The sequence below is a fragment of the Periplaneta americana genome, chromosome 6 (assembly GCF_040183065.1).
Source record: "Periplaneta americana isolate PAMFEO1 chromosome 6, P.americana_PAMFEO1_priV1, whole genome shotgun sequence".
NCBI lineage: Eukaryota > Metazoa > Arthropoda > Insecta > Blattodea > Blattidae > Periplaneta > Periplaneta americana.
Genome location: NC_091122.1, coordinates 169,778,901 through 169,800,344, shown reverse-complemented (window position 1 = coordinate 169,800,344; position 21,444 = coordinate 169,778,901). Strand labels below are relative to the sequence as shown.

The 21,444-nt window shown below is 35.0% G+C and overlaps 1 long non-coding RNA gene across 2 annotated transcripts in view; it reads left to right on the top strand.

Annotated features, from left to right (window-relative positions):
• Nucleotides 1-21,444, top strand: part of LOC138702021 (uncharacterized) — a 248,757-nt gene that overhangs the window by 12,767 nt on the left and 214,546 nt on the right. For both annotated transcript variants that reach the window (XR_011332770.1, XR_011332769.1), the window contains exon 2: nt 10,170-10,206. This is a non-coding gene — a long non-coding RNA (uncharacterized lncRNA). The remainder of the gene's footprint in view (nt 1-10,169; nt 10,207-21,444) is intronic.

The following is a 21,444-nucleotide window of genomic DNA, read 5'->3' as shown; positions in this document are numbered from 1 at the left end:
TTTGGGCTAAAAGGGATGAAGTTACAGGAGAATGGAGAAAGTTACACAACGCAGAACTGCACGCATTGTATTCTTCACCTGACATAATTAGGAACATTAAATCCAGACGTTTGAGATGGGCAGGACATGTAGCACGTATGGGCGAATCCAGAAATGCATATAGAGTGTTAGTTGGGAGGCCGGAGGGAAGAAGACCTTTGGGGAGGCCGAGACGTAGATGGGAAGATAATATTAAAATGGATTTGAGAGAGGTTGGATATGATGATAGAGACTGGATTGATCTTGCTCAGGATAGGGACCTATGACGGGCTTATGTGAGGGCGGCAATGAACCTTGGGGTTCCTTAAATGCCAGTAAGTAAGGAAGTACAGTAAGTCTGGAGATAGTAGGTTTTTCTTCCAATTGGCTTGTTATTTGCAGAGGTGCCAACTTTCCCAGAATGGGGAATATGCACGGATTTTATTTTATGTCGAAAGTTGGTTCTTTCATTAAAAATATGATCTAATTAATCTCATAATTCATTCATTTATTCACTCATAGTTTCCTTCCCAAAGGCAGGTCCTTCACAGCAAGCTCAGCATTGTCCAATCTACCCTTTTTTCGCCTTCCTCTAGGTCTCTGAATACGATCCATATATCTTAATGTTGTCTATCATCTGATATCTTCTTCTGCCCCGAACTTTTCTCCCATTCACCATTCTTTCCTTGCATCCTTCAGTAGCCAATTTCTTCTCAGTCAGTGACCCAGCCAATTCCTTTTTCTCTTCCTGATCAGTTTCAGCATTATTCTTTCTTTACGCACTCTTTCTAGCATAGCTTCCTTTCTTTTTCTGTCTGTCCATTTCACATGCTCAATTGTTCTCCATATCCCCATTTCAAGTACAGAAGTCGTTTCTCTTCTCTTCGTCCTAATGTCCATTTTTCTGCACCATACAATTCCACACTCCACATGCTCTTTTTTTTTTTTTTTACTAAAAGCTTCCTTTGCCATTGCTATCCTCCTTTTGACTTCCTGGCAGCAGCAATATTCTTTCTTCACCCATTCTTTCAACACAGCTTCATTTCTTATTCTGTCTGTCCATTTCGCACGCTCCATTCTTCTTCATATCCACATTTCAAATGCTTCTAGTCGTTTCCCTTCACTTCGTCGTAATGTCCATGTTTTTGCCTCATACAATGCTGCACTCCACACAAAGCACTTCACTAGTCTCTTCCTTAGTTCTTTTTCCAAGTGTCCGCACAAGATGCTCCTTTTTCTGATAAACCTTCCTTGGCCATTGCTATCCTCCTTTTCACTTTCTGACAGCGACAATATGCTTTCATCACCTGCTCTTTCCACCACAGCTTCATTTCTTGTTCTGTCTGTCCATTTCACACGCTCCTTTCTTCTCCATATCCACATTTCAAATGCTTCTAGCCTTTTCCCTTCACTTCGTCCTATTGTTCATGTTTCTACCCCATACAATGCTACGCTCCACACAAAGCACTACACGTCTCGTCCTTAGTTCTTTTTCCAGAGGTTCGCAGAAGATGTTATTTTTCTATTAAAAGCTTTCTTTGTCATTGCTATCCTCCTTTTGACTTCCTGGCAGCAGCTTATGTTACTGCTTGTAATACACTCCAAGTATTTGAAGCTGTTCACTTGTTCCACTCGAATTCACACGTTTACCTTCTTTATTTTGCCTCCGATTTCCATGGTCTTGGGGATATTATTTATCTTTCCTGTGCGATGTAGTTGTTAGATGTATAAGATGTAATAAAATTAAGAAATATAATTTTTTTTCTTGTCGCACACTGTGTACCTGAATATTTTTTAAACACTAGCCTAATGTTACTCCATTTGTTTCCATTAACTTTTATATTATTTATTTATTATTTAAATTTAAATACACAGAATACGGAATATAATTACAACAAATAGAAATATAAATAAAATAATACAATAAAAAAAAAGAAGGTATAGTAATATTAACAAAATTTGAGGACCGAATGAGCAGCGCTCGTGTTCGGTCGCAGTTCTGATATATTATTAATAGGCCTATAAGAGAATATACAAAATAAAATAAAATAGAATAGCAAATAAATTAAAATTACAGCTGCAGTGAAATTATATAATATAATAATATAAGAGGAATATAGAAAATAAAATAAAATAGGAACTAAAATTAAAATTACAGCTGTAATGAAGTTATATAATACAGGGACATCATTTTATATTTACTAATATTTTTAATATTAATCTGGCTATACCTTTAGAGAACCGGAGACACCGTTCGCTATCCCCTTCCACGGCTGGAGTTCGATGATACTGGCGTAAAACACATATCACTTTACTAGGTATAGGAGAGAAGAAAAATACTTAATCCATTTACGTAAACTAGGAAATATCGCAATTTTGAGTTCGATAATTTTCATTAGGTTTTTGCAGTGTATATTATACTGTCTACAGCACATTAACGTACAATTTAGAGAACGAAGTTAAACTGAAAAATAATCATAATATGGATATTTAAACACATATTTGAAAATGGTGGCCGTTCATTTCGATACAGGCTTCGGTTCTTTTGTGCATATTTTCGCACTATAGACTATTGCATCTAATTCCAATCACCAGTTTCGTCCTTCGTACTAGTAACTCATGTTGAAATAATTCTGTACCTACTATATAAAAGAGTACCTTTCGTACTGTAAATTCAATCTTCACTTCTGCCCGACCCGCATAGATAAAATTACTCAGACATGCTATCTACTATCCGTCCAAATGGTTATGCCGCAGGATCGTCGAAAGGGGGGAAATCACATGACAGTTAATTACTTAACGAGGCGCTTTTAAGTTATTTTAAACAGTTGTATAATATTACGTAAACGTCCAATTCCTAACAGAAATTAATGTTTTCAGAAAAGAGCTAAGACAACCCAGCCTTTACAGAGGGGAGTGCAGAAGCAGATGGGGGAAATCGGGATGCGACGTAGGCAAACGGACAGTACCTACCTGTGCGAAAATATGATTCAATATTGAAAGCTCTTTCGTCACTGGAAAACGCGAACATGTTTCTGGAACGTACTATACTCACTAACTCAGTGCTGTTTACTATATGCGGCCTCGATTCTATCTGGAGGACAGTTGGAACTTCATTAGTAGAAGGGGTGGGAGTGAAGTACATTCAAAAACTCAGGTACAATAAAAATTGAAGTAAAAATAAAATGATGTCCCTGTATAATATTAACACAGAGAAGAATAATATCGTACGTGAATAAAGTAGGTCAATTTATGAAAAAAAAAAAATATATATATATATATATTCCAAAATTATAGAATACAAATATAATAGGCTGATTAATTCATAACATAGGCTATAAATTTATTTAATCAAATAGAAGACATTAACACATTTCTAATTTTCTTTTTTTTTTTAATTGGGTTATTTTACGACGCTGTATCAACATCTAGGTTATTTAGCGTCTGAATGATATGAAGGTGATAATGCCAGTGAAATGAGTCCGAGGTCCAGCACCGAAAGTTACCCAGCATTTGCTCGTATTGGGTTGAGGGAAAACCCCGGAATAAACCTCAACCAGATAACTTGCCCCGACCGGGATTCGAGCCCGGGCCACCTGGTTTCGCAGCCAGACGCGCTGACCGTTACTCCACAGGTGTGGACTAATTTTCGTGTTATATGTTAGTGGGTTACATGTTAGAAGTTCTGGGTGTAATTCAGCTAAAGAATTATAGAATGGAGGGCCAAAATTAATGCTATGCTTTAGACCAGCAGATGTGAAACATTTAGGTTCTACTAATGTTGAATTATTATTTCGTCTTGTGTCATGATTATGCGCCTGTAATATAAGCTTATTACGATTTTTATGATAAAATTTTAATAGAGTATATTTATCAATTTGTTCAATATTAAATACACTAAATTCAGAATAAATTAATTTAGTTGGATAATGAATACGTTTCTTCAAACAAATTTTAATTATTCATTTTTGTAGTAAATTTAACGGACTAGGATTAATTAATCTTCGTTGATTTTATGAAACCTCCTATGTGAGAGCACAGAGCATATTTTTTTTTCATGCAAATGTGTCAGCTGTGCGTAGTGTACCTGGCAGGTCTTCGGGCATTAACCTCTGTCGACGTTGCGACAGGAAGGTTGAAACCCTTGCCCATGTCCTGGGGGCCTGTCCACACGGTGAACATCTGCGAAATACGCGGCATCATACAGTAAGATCTATAATAGCAACTGCCTTAAGGAACAAAGGTTATTCAGTATATGAAGAAGTACACGGCATATCCAGTGAGGGCAGTAATCGAAGAATTGACATCATTGCATTTAAACCTCCCTCTCTTGAAGGTTACATCATAGACCCTACTGTGAGATTCGAATCGCACGAACACCAGCCAGAAGAAGTACACGAGGTAAAAAGGAATATATATGAACCTTCCGTCAGTTTTTGTAAGGACAAATACCATCTGGAATCCATCGTCATTATGGGACTAATGATAGGAGCCCGTGGGACCATATCCCGGTTCCTAGTCGACTTCTGTAAATCTTTTGGCCTGCGTAAAAGTATTTTAAGAGATCTAACAATTGCAGCACTGAAAGGCTCAATAGCTATTTTCAGGCATCATACATATGGACCATGACTAATTCGCATCTCCTTGACGTTACTTCGTTTAACATCATGTGTTTCAATATAATTCAAATTGTTTATTTTTCACTCTAACAACAATGTATCACTAAGCCTCAAGGCATTTACTCTATTGTATCATGGTACTCTTTGTCGATGGCAACCTGTAGTGGTTACAGGAAGAAATTAAATTAAAATTAAAATTAATTAAATATAATTCGATAGAAAACGTTGATATGAATATGATGGACATCAATGACATCATCGAGGATCAGTGTAGGCCTATTGATATTTAATTAATTTTTCTTCCTCCTGAAAAATAAAATTATGCTCTGTACTGTCACATAGGAGGTTTAATAAAATCAACGACGATAATATAGCTATAACATTTTATGGTAAAATTAAAAGTTACGCGTTACATTCAAATTTTTTTTTCTCTGCATTATTGTCATGGTAACCTGTAAACGGCGTTGTCAAATCCATTACAAATTACGACTCCAGCGACCCCCCATGCCCGTAACTGCAGCGCATTCATAACCTACATTCCCAGAGCGAGCCGTGATGTCAAGGTTCTTGTGATCGGCGCGCCGTGTGCAGAACTACTGACTCCGTCCGTCTCGTGGGGCAGAGAGTATAGGAATCCAATCACGTACGGAAACTTGCAGGCTGTCGCCGTTGTACGGTTTAGATTTATTGGCGAAAGTGCACAAATATATGGCGACGAGAAGACTTTCGCTTTTACATGAATTCATCGATCATCCTCTTAGATCTTAATGGAGTGGTGATAGTTACTTTCCGTCGTACGAAATCGATATTTGCTCTTGGTAAGGTTAACAGACTCATTCCATCTTTCTCTCTCGGCTTCTACCTAGTCACGCGAATCGCAAGTTTTCTAGATGCTATGTTAGGAATGTTGCCCCTCGTAGGGAGAGGCTATATTTAGGTTCGTGTCGAGGTCTTTGGAACTCATTGTGAATATTAAGATTGATTGAAATTAAGTGTATTAATTTGAAGGTGAAATTTACTTTACTACACCCATTGAGGCATATGGAGAACGTAAAGAGCCTTTTATGTCGGTGTATGTGTGTATGTATTTATTCACACTGCTAATGGGTTTATACCCGGTGGCAATGGTAACTAATTACACTCAATAATGACAATTAATAATAAACACAACTAATAAAAAACAATAATTAATAATCATAATAATAATAAAAATAATAAAATAATAATAATAATAATAATAATAATAATAATAACAAGGAGCATCTTAAATTAAAATGAAGCATGGTCACTTAAAATAACATTTAAAGTAAATCTAATTTGCATCTTAACCCTAAGCTCGAACTAAGACCCACAAGTCTGACAGGTTCATATCTGCACAAGTACCTTTCGGCATTACACTTATTTCGCTGTCAATTCACTCATTGCACTGATTCTACCTGATTTCACTAACATTCACTGTTCAAATACTTTGCACAGCCACTTCACTGACACCAACACACTTCACTTACACAATAGACTTCACTGACACTACACACTTCACTGACACAACACACTTCCTCACTGATAGAACACTTCAAATAAGATATCAATTAACTAGTGTGTATAATATACTACCGTCTATTAGTAAAGTCCTTAAGCCTATTTTTAAATACATTTTTGGTTATTGGTAAAGCCTTTAGTAAGTCTGTAGGTAAAGCATTCCAGTCCTTGATAGTACGATTGAGAAAAGAAAACTTTCCAGTGTCCGTCCTCTGTCTTCTTTCCCTCAATTTATATGAGTGGTCGTTCCTTGAAGAGAAATTTGGCGGCTGCAACCTATTTTTTATTTCGCTCCAGGCAGGCTCACCTCTGTATGTTTTGAACATTGCGCATAATCGAATTCGCGTTCTCCGGTCCGTGAGTGTGTCCCATTTTAATGGTGAATTATTACAACACTTGAGAGCCCGTTTTTGAATCTTTTCCAATGTCTTAATATGTTCTAATCTGTAAGGATCCCAACATGCAGCACCATATTCCACCAGGAGGTGAGCATTTAACATCTCGTTATGATCTCTTTTTCTACGCAAAGAAGAAAATCTATGTTACGAAAATGACACATACAGGGTCTTTCATAAGTAACGAGTCTATCGAAAAATTAACTATTTTGTATAATTTTTTGAAATGATGTTCATCAAAACATAAAATTATTTAGGGCCAAATTAAAGAAGTACCTAATTTCTCACGCCTTCTATTCTGTAGGTGAATTCATGACATTCAATAACACTTCATGAAATTGATACTAAAACTATGCGTTGTACTAGTAGACTATATTGTAAATCTCGTCTGTATATATTTCATCTAGACTGTGACTATAAATTAAGATTTTATAATAGTATTAAGTTTTTTGACTTGTTCCATATTATAGCTGTAAGCATGTATGTATACCATGGGATGTTAATAAATACAATACAATACAATCCTTAAGAGAAAGAATCTTCCCCGATGCCGTACAGTCGATTTGGAAATAACCCCCCCCCCCCGCCGCCAGAGCTATTAAACGAAAGAATGGTTAGTGTTTTAAATCTTTATTAAAACACGTAGCCTAAATGTAAGACCAGTTTCAATTGTTGACAAATTATGGTGTACAGTTTTCCAAATGTCTTCCGTTCTGCTGAATGCACAAATGTAAACGACGTATCAACTCTTCAAGGACTCTGGTGAGCATGTTAGGCGTAATTAGTCGCATAGACACGATCCTTGATGAATTCCCAAAAAAAGAAATCCAGGGGAGTCAAATAAGGTGATCGCGGAGACCAACGGATTGGGCCTGTGCGACCGATCCACCTGCCTGGAAACACTTCGTCTACGGAATAAACGCTTAATTTGGGCGACACTGTTTCCAAGTTCAAACCAAGCAGCAAGTTTTCTTTTTTGCAGTAACGTTAAGCGGCTGCGTGGCATTTTATCATTCCAGGCTATCACAACAATGTGTATAGGTATGGCTGTGTGTCATTATCCTTGGCGTATAGAAGGCCATGCTCCAGGTCATTTTAAGTTGGCATCAAATGTACATTACACATGGATAAGTAGCTTCCTCTGGTGGCGGAGGAAGGGGTGTTTGTTTCCAAATCGACTGTAAGGAACCGGGAAGGGTTCTTTCTCGTGAGGATGAACATAATTTTAAAAAGTTAACCAAAATAGTTGATTTTTCGATAGACTCGTTACTTATGAAAGACTCTGTACTTTATTATAACTTTTTACTCATTTAGAACATGCGATTTGTATTGGTGTTAATAGTTTACTTTCTTCAATTGTACCCAAAAGATATATCCGAATGAAATCGAGGGCATCATGCCAGAAGGACGTATCAACAAATTTTGTGATATTGAGATACTTGTAACCATGTATTGTGGGTCCCTATCACCACGGCATGGCGCGTCCTCAGGTTGCGGATAGAGGAGACGGCCTCCAGATATGGAGGGTAGCTGCTAGAGATGAACAAAACTAACTGCCGCTCTCGCTCGCTGTGTTCGTTGCATTTGTCTTTCGAGTATCGTCTCGTTATTCTCGTGCGCTTCGAGTCTCGCTCATCATTCTCGAAATAGCATTTGGTCGACGTGAAAAGATTTCGTAACTTTGAATAACATACATCATTGAAATAAATAACATTATAAATGTTTAAATGAGACAAAAAGACAAAACAGAACAGTATCTTAGTTATCAAAATGGTCTGGTTCTATTATATGATATTACCTATGGTTATATAAATAGAAAAAAAAAACAATTCTTAAATAAATTTGCATTTCTAAGAAATATAAAACATAACGTTAATATATTTTTACCTGAGATTGCACACTTCATCATAAACATATGAAAAGAAAATTCCTAGCCATTTAATAAGGGCCTAGTAATTAAATAAAGACTGGGGAACGGATTATTATACACTGAAAGGTAGAGATGATATTTCAAATAAGCTAGTTGATTGTTTATACATATATAACAGTTGACAAAGTAGATAAAAGTTAAGTCAGGCATAAACAACTGTGGCGATTCAAGGCTGCTTGACGTTCGGGACTTCGGGAGTGATCAATCTCGAAACACTCACAAGCAGTCTTTACGTCAACGACGCGACGTATGCAACATTGTCGTGCGGGTTTTCGGCTTTGCGGGCGCTGTTAGTCTTGCTTTCTCGATCGTTGTTCATCTCTAGTAGCTGCGAATATATTGAATACGCAGTCGTGGACAGCCGATAAGCGGTGGTCCTCCAGCTTGTGGGTTGGACGAAGAGCTAACAACCCATCACCATAAAAAAACAGCTAGTTACGAAACCACACAATAAGCTTCGGGAAATGGGCAGGGCATGTAGCACGTATGGGCGACTCCAGAAATGCATACTCGTATAGACTATTAGTTGGGAGCCCGGAGGGAAAAATACCTTTGGGGAGGCCGAAACGTAGGTGGGAGGGTAATATTAAAATGGATTTGAGGGAGGTGGGATATTATGATAGAGACTGGATTAATCTTGCACGGGATAGGAACCGATGGCGGGCTTATGTGAGAGCGGCAATGAACCTCCGGGTTCCTTAAAAGCCATAAGTAAGAGATACTTGTAATGGAACTTTTTTAAACTACTACTACTACTACTACTACACTACTACTACTACTACTACTACTACTACTACTACTACTACTACTACTACTACTACTACTACTACTACTAGCCACCGGCGTGGCTCAGTCGATTAAGGCGCTTGCCTGCCGGTCTGAAGTTGCGCTCGGGCGCGGGTTCGATCCCCGCTTGGGCTGATTACTTGGTTGGGTTTTTCCGAGGTTTTCCCCAACCGTAAGGTGAATGTCAGGTAATCTATGGCGAATCCTCGGCCTCATCTCACCAAATACTATCTCGCTATCACCAATCTCATCGACGCTAAATAACCTAGTAGTTGATACAGCGTCGTTAAATAACCAACTAAAAAAATTACTACTGCTCCTGCTACGACCACCATCACCACCACCACCACCACCACCACCACCACCACCACCACCACCACTACTGCCACATTTACTGTTCCTACTGCTCTTTCCATCACCACCACCAGTTACTTCTATTAAAATATTTGTTAATAGCGAAGAAAAATTCACTCCGGCGCTGGGGATCGAACCCAGGACCCCCAGTTCTACGTACTGGGTGCTCTACTACTGTGCTACGCCGAAGCTCAATCCAGAGCACTCGGTGTAGCTCATTGGTAGAGCACCCAGTGCGTTCTGGGTTCAATCCCCGGCTTCGGAGCGAATTTTTCTCCGTTATTAACCAATAATAACCATAACATAATTCTGTAGGACCAGAAAGTTAATAATCTTTACATAAAGTATTTGTGTTGTATTCTTGCACATTACAAGAAGCCAATCTAAGTAACAGGGGCTACATCTCTATGTAAATCAAAGATCAGAGGGTTCTTCAACTTTTTTTCATAAAGCCGTAGGAATGAACCTGTTAATTGAAAGTGTAAAACTAAAAATCTTGTGGTTAATTCAGTCTATCCTTCATTTCAGATGGCAGAATTCGTCTAAACAAAGTGGATTGTGACGGGTAAGTTATTTAATATTATATTCATATTCAAAAATAATTGCTAAGTAGTGTTAATCCTGAAATACTTACACAAAATGGAGTTTTGCTACGTTTAAATTAGTTTATATGTTAGACTTCCTGCTGACCTAGATAGTATTATTTTGCTTTGGTTTATTTTTTACGTATGAAAAGTATTTATGAGATGAAGAAAAGCTTTTTCTGCTTCATCTGTAGTTCATGTTATGATTCTGTGATAATACTTGTGGTATTTTGTTGTAAAAATGTGTTTCCAACTTCTTAAATTATTAGCTTACACATGGCCTACGGTTATTTGGCGAGTTTCTTGTGACGTTATGCGAAGGACAGCACTGCTTGGATATTTGGTATATGCAGTACGGTTGCCATAGTCAACGGAATAATTCAGTAATTGTTGTATTTATCCGTTCAGAGACAATGGTATGTAAAAGCGTAAGTAGCGTTTATAAGCCGCATCCTGATTTTTTCAATTGAAAATTGGATTAAAAAGTGCGACTTATATTCGGGCCAATACGATAATTTCGACATTTAGACGACGAAGAGACTTATCCAGAATAATGTCTGAATTTAAAGACGAAAGTCGTTGCCCACTTTGATAATTTTAGCAGATCGCACTGTATTTTGTGCCTGCAAATTAGCAAAAAAGAAAAGCCTCAGCAGTAAAATAGCATGTGTAGTGCTGCGAATTCAAGGTTGGGTTTTGTCCCACAGTAATAAATATAGTTGGAGACTACAATCGCATCCGGAAAAACTGACTCGTCGCGTGGCGTGCGCACCTGTCTAATTTATCTGAACGTTGACTCGTTCTTTGCATGTGTTCTGATCATGAGTTTGTCCGATGTCAGCTGCAACACCGCACAGAGTTTCAGAAACTCTTACTGAAAAATTCCAAACCGAGATTAATATAGAGCAATACACGTCGTATTTTATGAACCTTCTACGACATATTATGATACATACCTACATACTATACATACATAGCCTACGTACATACATAGGCTACATGACTTATGTCCGGTTGCACAAAACTCGACATATCTATTCCATAACTTTATGGAATGGATAAGTCTGTGCCGTTTCTGAAAGCAAATCTATGTAATCAATGGGTAGTAAGAATAAAGCTTAAGTACTGTCTCAAGGTTTATACTATTGAGTATGAGCGCTTCCTGTGATTATATACTCGTAACCACTAGAACATACTCATTTTCGTAAGAATAAAGACATTCTACCTAACGCGAATATATACTCATCTCTACAGCCTTCTTGATCGTTTAAAAGTTAGTATGTACTCGTGTAACCTATCCTCTTTGACCACATTGCACCGTGATGCTCAGTTTTTTTTATAGACTTTCACAGTAAGTAAATAAATAAATAAGTAAATGAACATAAATAAGTAAGTAAATTAAATAAACAAATAAATAAGTAAATAAATAAATGAATAAATAAATAAAGATGAAAGAGAGAGTGAATCAGATAAATGACATTAATAAACAGGAAACAAGAAAATAGTACTGGGAAATCGTCATTACGGGATGTTGGATAGAGATTACAATCCATTTCTAGAATTCCAGTTATGCTAATTCTATTTTTATTACAGAGAGTTATATATATATATATATATATATATATATATATATATATAATTTAAAGTTACAAGCCTAGATCATATATGTAACAGATATGTCGGGGTTATAGGCTTTGAGGTTAACAACTTTTGTCAGGTTTACTACGCTGCCGTCTAGTTGTTACATAGAGAGTCACGTCATAATACCCATTTGAATTGCATTAGCAACTGTGCTGCCATCTCGTGTTCGTTTACGGCGGACGGGTGGCGATCCTGGCGGTTGTTCTCTTCAAAGTGCTGCCGATTTTAACGTAGCGAGGAGTTATCTGTTACATATATGATCTAGGGTTACAAGTAATTGCATTTTGCAATTCAAATTTTACAAAATAAACTGTAATTGTTAATTATATTTAACAATACAATCTAACCTTATAATTCATATTTTTATAGGTTATGTTTTTTATGAATAACAAATACGTGTTTACCTTTTCCACATTCACTTTTGTGAAACGTTAAAGGCTTCTGAAGTTCACGTCTTTTTCTATATTTTTCCATGAGGTACTACATCGTTCATAAATTCTGCCATTTTTTTTATTTAACTTTAAACTGAAAACAAATCAACAAATATTCAGAATTGAGCCTGCTACAAACCATACTCAGAATAACATGAGAACGAACTTATAAATATGAGAATATACTAGCTTTTATTCTTATCAAGCATGAGTATATATTCTGTACAAGATGGACACTTAAGTATATTCTACTATGCTTCCATGTTATGAGTATGTAATCAAAAGTGAGTAGGTACTCAAATGTTTTATTCTTACCACGGAATAGTTTTGTTTCTGCAGTGAGTTTGTGCTGTTTGAAAACTGTTTCAACCTCAACTATTGGGCATGATCAGCTATGATCGGTTTGAAATTAATTTCAAACTATCCCTGCACGAATGTTCATGTACTGTAAAATAATTTACTGATCTCGTATATTGAAGATATAATTAAATTTCACAGTATATTTTAATAACTAAATATAGATAAGCATGGAAACATAAAATATTAATGCAAAAAGTACTCTACTGCCTCATTTACCTTTATCTTCTTTATTTTTATTCCTATTACCATGCTCTTCGTCTTATTTGCATTTATCTTCATTCCGTATTGCTCACAGCTGTCATTTAGCTCCAGTAGCATATCCCTTAGGCCGAATTGTATAAAACTCCCTGACTAAAGATCAATTTTGATCGAAGATCGGAAAGTGAACCGAGTTCAGACACTTCTTCTATTGTATAAAACTTTTCCGCGATCAAATTACCTTGGTTCAAATGCAATCTAAGTTCACGTGAAAAGGACTTGGCAACATCGGATAAACAGGTGAAGTATGTGATGCGCGGGCCATGTTGTACAGGTTTGTTCAGTGTAGCCAATTTAGCGGCTTTAACTCTTTTTCGACGATAATTTATTTTAACTTTTATATTGCTTAAATAAGGATTTAGCGACATTTTTAGCACCTCATATTGACAAAATTTAATCTTTCTTTGTTGATAATAAGAAATCTAGCGACTTTCCAACTACTTTTTGGCGACTTTCCGCACACTGTTGGAGACACTGGTTTGTTTTTTGCGTTGTAAATAAGGCGGACAATAAGAAGAAGATTGACCGTTCTCCAAATTGTTATGTTATGATATTTGATACTGCTGAACATAATAAAGCTTTATAAAACGACAATTTTCGTTTAGTAATACAGTTAATTGAAAATTTATGAATGTATCTATCATATCCATTAATAATTAATGGTTGTTATAAACATAATATAATTATATGTTACGTTATTTGATACTGCTGAACACGATAAAGCCTTATAAAATGTAAGAATGTTTGTATATTAAGGCAAGAAATTGAAAAAAAAAATATACATAAATGTATCTACCATATAATATATTAATAATAATGGTTATTCTTTTTGCACAATCTGTCACTCGTATACTTCAAACAGAAAAGAAATAACTGAACTTGGACCATCTAACTTAATCGGAGAAATTTCTTCAGTCAATGTTGACTTTAGTTTAAGACAAATTAATCTCAGATTAGACTTTATACAACACAAAATTCCAAGTTTAGCTAGAACGAGGATCAATTTAACCTCTGATCTAAGATTAAATGATTTATACAATCGGCCCTTAGTATCACAACCTCTTCTGCTAACAACGCCGTATCATCAGCAAATCTTATGCACTTTATTCATCTTCCTCCTACTATCACTCCCCTCTCCCATGTTCTGAAAAGAGTTTTCACTAATTCTTCCAAGTAGACGTTGAACAGGGTAGGTGATAAAGAGCATCCTTGTGCTCCTCTCCCTATTTCACTTCCTTCCGACATTTCTTCTCCTATCCTGACTTTGACTCGTTGTTTCATATAAAGATTATTGAACAGTTTCCTCTCTTTCAAATCCACACTTATTTTCTTCAGTATCCCCGTCAATGTACTGTCAAAAGCCTTTTCTAATTCCACACTCTCAATAATTCTGTAAACTACGGTTGTAATACTTCGCTTATGTTTGTACTGTATTGCCTCATGCGATGATTTTTCATCATGTTAACCACATAATCAGAAAGCCATGCTGTTTGTGAATGTTTAGTGTTAAAATTCAATTGCAATAGTGTAAACGAATCAGGTTAACAAGCCTAGCTCTTTAATCGATGATGGCAATTATGTTTTTATGTACATAATGAGAGAAACTGGGAAAGAAATAGCATTTAGTAAATCTGGTTGAGTTTATAAACTTCGTTGCTGGAGATTTACTTCCTTCGTGCTTTGAAGTATCTGGGAACAACTGTCGGGTTCCGATGGTAGGAGGCTATATTAAGTAGGTTCTTGGTTGCTCTTGGAAACCAGATGTTTCTCAACCCACCTGTGCCAGCTGATGTACTGCCGTGGAACGCTCGAGAAAGGATATACAAAAGCCTATGTAGGTATACTTTTTAATTTGGACTTCAACCTTGAAAAGCACCGCGAGTGTCTATTGTAAAATAACAACGTCCCACGATGTCAACCCACCCTTTAATTGCTATGGAACGGAGCAGGCGTATCGGTTTTGCATGGTATTTATTTGCAGGTGGAAATGTTTACAGATTTTAATTAAGATTATATTTTTTTCCGGATGTTTCTCTGTCTAGACGTATTCGGTTTATTCAAAACTGAGCTCGATATAGGATGATCCTTTTTTATATCTACGATATTGAGAATTTAAGTTAAATATTCGAGAATTTCGATTTTGTTATACATAGAGGTTGTGAATTTAAGGGAAGTAATATCACAGTCTACTATATACAGTCACGAAGCTTAATACTTACTAAATATGCAAACGTAAACAGTTGAAATATGCATCCATAGATAGTTGCTCACCACCAGGATCGCTACTATCGACTCATCACAGAGACTTTCCCTAGCAGACCATAAAATGTATTGTACTTTCGATATCGTGTTCTTTTGAAAAAATTAACACCTTCCTTCCACTATTTAAATATGAAATACATAAGGTTTATATATTATTTTCCTAAATATATATTATATTCTATAAACTCACCTTCCTGGATCTTTCGGAAGAATAACTCTAACCTATTTTTCTTACAATTTATAGTACTACAAACGTCTCCTTGTCCCATATTATTTTTCAAATTATTGTATTTTAGCCATTTACAGTTATTACAACAGATAACGAACTTTTCACAAAAATGCGACATACGGCACAGTCAATGCTTTTTCGATCTAGCCGTAATGTTTGTTCGGGTTTTCTATTTCAGTGTATGGAGCTCAGTGAAATATTATATTATAACTTTATTGCTTATCATTGCTAAGCTTTATTTAGTGTAATGTGTTACAAGTTCCGTTTACTTCTTGTTGCATAATATGTTGCAGAAATAATTACAAAACTGTGTTATTTTAATGTGCAGAGAATTTTACAGGTTAACATAATCTGTACGCGTCAACATTTCAAGTTTAGAATGGAAGCTATTTTGAGGTTTAATAAAAAAGAATTCATATTGGGAGTTCAATTTAGCACATCTACCTTCCTTAAATTTTCATATGAATGGCAAGGCATTGGAGATCACTAAAGTTAGACAGAAAGGGACAACTGGTAGAGTAAACATAACCTATAATTTCAACATATCTAAATATCCGTGCGGTGCAATTGAAAATTATTGAATCGTGCATAAATGAATGTACAAGAATTTCGCAATATTTAATCGAAATAAAGGCAGGTATCACGCATGCGAACAACGTAATTTTCACACCATAAATAATATTACATCTTAACTCGCAAGTAAATTATGTCTGAAGTGTCTCATAATCATTGTTTTAAATTAAATGGAATTACACTACATTTTAGAGAAACGTATGTTACTGTTTATGCATTCCAACTAATTTATATGGTTGAAACGCCGCCCTTCGTGATCGGGTTAAGCGAGTTACATGGCCTGCCTTACGGCCTACTCACAGCGCTCCAAGCGGTTAGCAACTATCGCGAGATTTGCAAAAAATCACCCCAAGCTTCGTGACTGTATATAGTAGACTGTGGTAATATTCTTACAATTAATTGTCTTTTTTTAAAATTTAAGTGGCCCCTTTTTATAATTGGTGCTTCTCAGAATTTAAGAGAAAAGACCTGTTTGTGATTATATTGCCCTTTCCTAAATTTAAGAGAAACGACATCTGCGATTACATTGTTCTTTCCTGAATGTAAGGTAATTTATAGTGTACACTGGGATGCAAAATAAATGCCAAGTCGAAGTCGCTATCGATTTGAAATATTATCGTGTTAGTAGGACTTCGCTATATGTATGAAATGAGTTTTGAATTCTGTATGTAAATTTGTTAATAATTTATTTCATAAAATACAATGTCGTGATGGAATTAATCAAAATCTTATCGGCATAATAAATAATCCTTTTAATTTATTGGTCTGACCCAATATTTTGGGTTTGCCCTGCGACACAGAATAGCTCACAATAAAATTTAAAATGAAAAATTATATAAACAGGTTTCAGAGAAAAGTGATTAAGACATAAGAAAAAAAAAAGAACCAAGTATAATTTAAATTGAATGTACGCCATAAAGATGCTGACGAAATATCGCTGCAGAAAATTTTATAATGGTGGTGACGATGGCATCTTGAAGATCTCTCGTCAGCTTGTATTTTTCCCTCCACTTTACAAAGGCTTTCGGGATGGTGCCTCTCGTTCCAAAGAAGAGACCGGTAACTGTGATTTTTTCAATGTTGTATTTCGCTGATAGGTACTGAATCGTGGGCTCGTAGATTTTCTTTTTCTCTTCGTTCACTTCAGATGGCTGAGATTTCAAATTTGATCGTAGGATCAATTATTTCGGCTGTCTGTTTATTTCTATTTATAGCTATGATATCGGTCCTACGATTGCTCCCACCATCAGCAATACAATGAACTTCTTCGTGAACGTCTAGATTTTTGGATCGAAGTGCATCTGTGATCATAGAACGTATGGTGTTGTGACATTTTATTCTGAGTACTTCTCCCTGTGGGCAACTCCTAAGCAAATGTGGTAAAGTTTCATACTCACTGCAGTGCCTGCAGTGGGTTGTGCCTGTAGAGCGACCAGAGAGAGAATGTACTGATGCCACCATCGCAATCATTTTTAGCATTTTTTATTATACTTGTTGACGGATCAAATACTGAAAATAGGTTACTTATCAAGAAACCAGACCTAGACCATCCCAGCCCAATCTCTATATATATATAATTTGAACTGGTAATAGAAATTACGGGAAAACGGCTGAACGGATTTTAATGAGTGACCCCTCATTTTCATGCCTGGCATGTAAAGTTTTTCGGAAAAGTAGTAGTTTTCAGTGAAATGTCAATTTTCGTACATAATTTTCCTATTTTCCAAAATCCATCTGTTGTCAGTTTTGAGAACTAATTTTATTCAATCACGGCCGATTTGATTGAATTTCAGAACAAAACACACACTACAATAAACAATAGGCTATTATACGAAGGCCATGACCTGCAGAATTGCCGACATATTTAGAGCTCAATTCAATTTGTTATTAAAAACTGATTCTGCAGTGTATAATTTTCTGAGTACAGCTGTGTATTGGATATTCAAATCTACGAAACTTGAGGTGATTTGATGACATTATTACCATTAGAAATTAAATATTATTATAGTTAATATCATGATGCGTCTATTCTTCATTAATTTTACATAATATTGATGCTATATTGATGACATGAAAGTGAAACGTTTCGAGGTTATGTAAGTAAATGTAGAGAAATCTTAATTTAGATCTTCATTTCTATAATTTACTGAGTGACTGCTCAACTACAAAACTTAAGTAAGATAATAATATTGTTATTAAAAATCAAATATTTTTATACTTATTAAACCAGTGGGGTTGGATCTTTTTCATATACTTAATGGCGGTGTAGTGTAGATATTGATATGTCATTGTCTTCAGTATTGGCTCGAGAGAGCGCAAAAATTACAGTTCCTAAGGAAAGATCAAAATGTATTACTTACTGATAAAATAAGAGGCCTAGAAAATGTTGTAGTCTCCAGATCATTTCAGCAAGATCTCTTAGTAGGATAAAATGATTTTACAGTCTACATTTCAAGTTCTACATGCAGCAGCTATACGAAAATGCTATTGTTCGAAAGCTTAGCAAACCTGACATTTTTTTAGCTTTTGCCTACAATCTACAATGACCTGAAATTGCTACTGCTATCGTCCTGACATTGATACTTGCGTTTTCGCGTTGAAGCTCAAAAACTGAAGTTGGATGTGTTCAAGAAAAAATATTTGGCCTAAAAAAAATCCATTCAGAGGGAGTATGTTTCATTATTATGGAAGCAAATAACTATCAAAAAGACAAGTATTCTTCATTGAAAATAAATCTGAAAAATTTTTATTTGAACGTCTAACGAACTTAGTTTGCAGCAGCATTTGCTGTACAAGCCGCTAGTAAAATTCTAATCATATTAGGTCTAATAATAAAAAATATTATAGACGTTACGAACATAAGAACCAACAAAATAAATCGATTAATATTGTACTTATCAAGGATTACATACTAAAATAGTAACAAAATGATTACGATTTATTTTATTTATTATTTCAGAAGTATTCTTCTTTATCTCAACACATCTGAACTGGTCTGAATTTTCTAAAGAGTTTGTATTTAATGCAAAGGAGAAATGTGTTGTTAAATGTTTAAATTAGATTCAATTTTAAGTTCTGTACCTCCATTTGTAATAAAATTTTATTTTTATATCAATAATCAAATTCTAAATTATTCTGTAGTGCTTTTATTCTTTATCTTTATGGTCACCCTCACTGAGGGCAGATTATTTTCTCTAAAAATTAAAAAAAAAAAAACAAATAATACAATAGGCTAACTGTCCGTATATATCGATTGTAACAATGATAGCATCCATGGATAATAAGGAAGGCTTTGGAATACCATATAAACTGTAGTTTCACTATTTTCGTGCAGTATTGTTATTAATGTTGTAAAATAAAAGTATATGAATAATTTAAAATCAATTCATATTAAATAATAACTTGAACATGGTATAAAAGTCGTATTTACATGTTTTTAAAAACACTGATCTCAGGAAAATAGCTTTACAGCTCGCCATGTTTGCTAAGTCCTCGGAAAACGATATAATTTCGTATCGGTATTTCTTTTGCAGCCCATTGTATATTGACTTTGAAATGTCGATTTTCTGCAAAACCACGATTCGTAGACATACTGCGGAACAGATGCATTATAGGAACCACCTCAAGTATTCCATAATATCGATTATATATTGTATATTTTCGATTATTGTATCAAGTAGGCTATGCCATCTTAACAAAATTAAAAACATACTACAAACATGTAGGCCTATCATTTAATAAAACCAACAAAAATGAAATTAAGCTCATATTAGTCACCTTTGTTATACAATATATTATATTTTATTCAAAATAAAGTTAAAGAAACAAACCAAAACTAAACTTAAAAACCACAGTAACATTAAAGTTTCAAAAATACAACATTGGTATTAATACAACGATGAAATTAAGTTCATATTAGTCATTTTTATAATACATTATAAAATACTAATTTTACTCCATTTATACCGAATTTCTGGTCTAGGGAAAATACTAGTCTTTCACAAATGCCAGGTAATTTGATAAATGCCAGGTAATCTTTTGGCGAATCCTCGGGCCTCATCTCATCTCCCTACATCTCGCCATAATATTGTAAAAAATTTTAGAAATTTGCAAAGAAAATAGTAGAAAATTGCAAAATGGTAAAATTGTAAAAATTGTAAAATTTTGTAAAAATTGTAATTGTAACCTTGTAAACTTTTGACTTGTTCCACATCTTAAAGCTTCATTGCTAATGTAAGAGCTATGGAATAAATAAATGAAATGAAAAAAAAAAAAAAAAGAACTTTTTACTAGTATTTTACCTGGACCAAAGAAATAAATAAAAAAATTGGTGTAAAAATTAGCATTTTATCATGGACTTCACTGGAGATGTTTCTTTTCATTTTCTCCGTTATTCAAGTGATTTCACAAAGTGCTACGATACGGCGTTCGTGTTTTCATTTAATACTTTGTATTTTCCGATGACATCTTCACATGAATCGATTTAGTTTACTTCTACATTTCTTCATCCCAGAATTACATATTTCGCAGAACATTTCACTCCTAAGTAAACCACAATCACATAAAAAACTATACAACATATCTGTATTCATGGATAAAGGAAGTACAAAGGTTCTATTTATAATTCCATTATTTCCATTTCTAGACTTACATTTTAAGCCAACAGGGGAAATTTGGTTCACTTCTCTTTGATATTTAACTACAGCATTCGAAATTGCCGCCGTGATTATGATCAAACTAATTTCCAACAATATTGGTTGGTTGGCATCATAATAAAAACGATATATATCGATAATTTAATTGATCGAAACGCTACTTCCGTTAACCTTTTTTTTTTTTGCGGCTTTGCATATTTTTATATTTAGGGTGGGTCCTATAATGCATCTGTTCCCATACTGCATTTCGCAATAGACAATGGAACAGGGCAGTTTTCTCTTAGTTTAATACAGGTAGTATATTCGTAGCTGTATTATAGTGCCACTCCGTATAGCATTTATTTTAATGGCGTAATCATGTAGACATTACCATTGTTAACGATGCTCTTGGCAATAGTTAAGTTACTGCGGTATGAGTTATTCATGAAGTTACACCCGTGCAAATGAAGCCACCTCACTTTGTTGGCATTCTTTATGTTTTCTGTTGTGAATAGTACTAACAATCCGAAGAATTTTATGAAAGTGAGATACATTAAACGAAAAGATAATAACGCATACGATTTACTTACATCGTATCATATATATATATATTATATCATTGCATTCGTAAAGAAACAATGAAATTAAACGTATTTATCTACAAATAAGGCCAGACCCATCTAGTATTAATTGCTGCAACCGCATGAATGAAGGAAACAACGAATAATTTATGTAAAAACTACAGTAGGCCTATAAAATCACAAAAGAAAAAATCTGCTGCAACAGACATTTTTCTTATCAGGACTTAAAACGTATGAAGCAGAGTGCTGC